The following is a 2,947-nucleotide window of genomic DNA, read 5'->3' on the forward strand; positions in this document are numbered from 1 at the left end:
AGAGACAGAGAGAGAGAGACAGAGAGAGAGAGAGACAGAGAGAGAGACAGAGAGAGAGACAGAGAGACAGAGAGAGAGAGAGACAGACACAGACACAGACCCTGTCCCAGAACAGGCATGTACTGGGGCTGGAAAGGTGGGTCCTTGTTAAATACTTGTTGAGTGATAGGAAGCACCTGCCAAGGATGGCTGGAGGGAGACAGATGGCTGCCTCTCTCATTTTTTATCTCTGAAGAGGGCCACTTAAGCAGTCTTATTGGTCACTTTTGATCCTGGATTGGAGATGACAAAATGACTTGTCTGAAATGTTTATCGTTGACCTCAGTGTCCTTGTGAATCACCCATCCCCAGAGCCCACTTGACCAGTGGGGAGTCAGCTCCCTCCTCTTCTAAGTCTGGCTGGGGGTAGTAAGTTGCTGCACCGAGGCGTCTGGGAGGGCCAGTTCCCTGTATCTCCCCACTGCTGCTGTCCTGGGGATCCAGGCTAAGGAGTCTCAAGGCTTGACATGCTTCAGTGAAGAAATTCTCCTCCTCTGGTTTCCTTGCCTCAGGACTGCCTAGTTAAGGACTTGGCACCTGGGTCTAGTTCATATTTGATTTGAATGAAGCCATCCTAAATATGGCCTGAGGTCATTCATGGCAGAACTTCCAAGGAGAGTGTGGCTTATTCCTGGGTTTGAGTGATTATACAGAGGCCACTTTAAGAGGCTTAATGTTCTCCTTGAAGGGCTTTCAACTGGCCTAGCCCTAGTCATTCCAAGTCCTCCCCATGTGGAGTTAAAGGAGCTACCCTGTAGTAAGATGTCAGACGAGGCAGCTGAAGTATAGCCACGGAGCACTCGGGATAACCATCCAATGGGGAAGGCAGATGTCTTTGTAGGACATTTTAGCCTAGTTCAGGGAAAGTGTGCCAAAAGAAAAAAAGAGCCTAGGGTGACAGTTCATTTGGTAAAGTCCTTTTCTTGCAAGAGTGAGGACCTAAATTTTATCCCAAGAGCCAGCTTATAAAAAGCCAGGTATAGTGAGTGGCCAATGTCTTTTAATTCCAACAGTGGGGAGGTAGTGACAGGAGGGTCCTTGGGACTTGCCTTTGGTCAAGCCTAGCTTACTTGACTGGTTCCAGGCCAGTGAGAAACCCTGACTCAAAAAAAAAAAAAAAGTAGATATCCATGGTTTCCACACACATGTACACACGGATATGCATGTGTAACACACACACACACAAACACACACACACACTGGTGGGTTGGTGGTGGGACTCCACTGCCAAGAGCTTTCTTTTCTTAGGATGAGCTACTGGACCTTCTCCTAAGGTGTGCTCCTTGTCACCCCCCCCCCCACCCCACCTTGAGTCTCTGAGGGGAGACTCCTCGGAGAGAGTGTCAGAGAAGAGAGTGGAGGTCAGAGCAGCCAGAGGACTGCACAGACCCTTGCCGGGCACATGGGACAGACTTGGCTCTCTGGGACAGCTGTCTCACTGGGCCACAGTTCCACAGCTTTCCTACACACAGTCACTAAGACCCTGTCACCTCTCACTTTAAATACATATTGAAAGAGCCTTTGATTTTCTTTGGGAGAAATTTAGCTTTCTGGCCTCTTTCTCCAGTGTGTTTTGTCCTACTTAGGTGAGAGGGAAAGCCTGAGAAAACTGCCCCTTGGGGCCTGACGATAGAGCCCTGAGGTGAGTGTTAGAGATGGCTCAGGTGAATTTAAGCAGTTCCCCAGCAAGGTGGCGGTGAGCAAATGCTGGCCAACTGCAGCTGTGGTGGGAGAGGAAAGGGGGCAAGAGGTGTGAGCCCAGCTGTGCAAGGTGGATTGACAGTTCCCAAGGCCATTCTCTGCTTCTTGCTGGTGAACTTGGGGCTGTTAGGGCTCTCCTATCTTGTGACAGTGGATGCAGGTCAAGATTGCATAGCAGAGCCTGCAGGTACCAGGTCCTTCCCTGCTACCCATCTGACCCTTGGATGCACCTTATAAAGCGTTTTCTTGCAACTTTATGGCCAAATCCATTGGAATCTGCAAAGTGTGAGTGACCAAACATCCAGAAAGAAAAATACGAAAATGGCACTTTTCATTTGAGTTTGCCTTGGCTGTCGAGGCAAAGCTCTGCACACTGAATGGCTTAAAACCCAGATGTGTTCCTGCAGTTCCAGGGTTCAGAAGTTCATTTTGAGGGCCATGTCTGTTGAGACCTCTGCTCAGCCTTTCCACACCCTCTCTGTGCCCTTGTCTTCACACATTCATCCTTTTATCTGCTGTCTGTTTCTGTCCCCAGATGTCCCCTGTTTGTAACACACCTGACACATTGAATTAAGTATCACCTAAATGATCATATTTCAATCCCATTACCTCTGTGAAAACCTCATTTCTAAATAAAGTCACCTTAGGTACAATAAGAGTAGAACATCATTCAGCCCACAGGTAGCACATACAGATGACCGAACAGACTTGTGTTTCAGAGTCTGAATGTGCCAGGAATTGCTTGCTGGTGAATTCCCTTTTCAGGCTAAAGAGCTGGAGGCCCTTCACTGTGGAGTCTTGCACCTAAAGGTGCCATTGCCCTGCACCTGTCTCTTTGCCTCTTCCTAAGACCTTGGAAGCTGTTGCCATGACAACTGTGGGAGGCAGGTGTTCTCATCAGACTCTGAGCAGAGATACAGCAAGGTGTTTTTGCTGAGTGTTGTGTGAGTTGACTCTAACTTAGGTCTCCCTAACACCTGTGTCTCCATCCTTGACATGAGTCATTGTCTCCTGAAAGACTCATTGAAAATTCAGACGTGGGAGGCCTTGTTTGATACTTCTGAACCTAGGTGAGACTTTAACCAAGGGATCTGTGCCTTTTCTTGTTTCCCCTGGAGATTTTTGGTATACTTAGATAGGAACATTGCTTCTCAGAGATAAAAACAGCATCACCAAGTTGTCATTTGACTTTTTTTTCTCCATTGTT

The sequence above is a fragment of the Grammomys surdaster genome, unplaced genomic scaffold, assembly GCF_004785775.1.
Source record: "Grammomys surdaster isolate TR1022 unplaced genomic scaffold, NIH_TR_1.0 881, whole genome shotgun sequence".
In the NCBI taxonomy this organism is placed as follows: Eukaryota; Metazoa; Chordata; class Mammalia; order Rodentia; family Muridae; genus Grammomys; species Grammomys surdaster.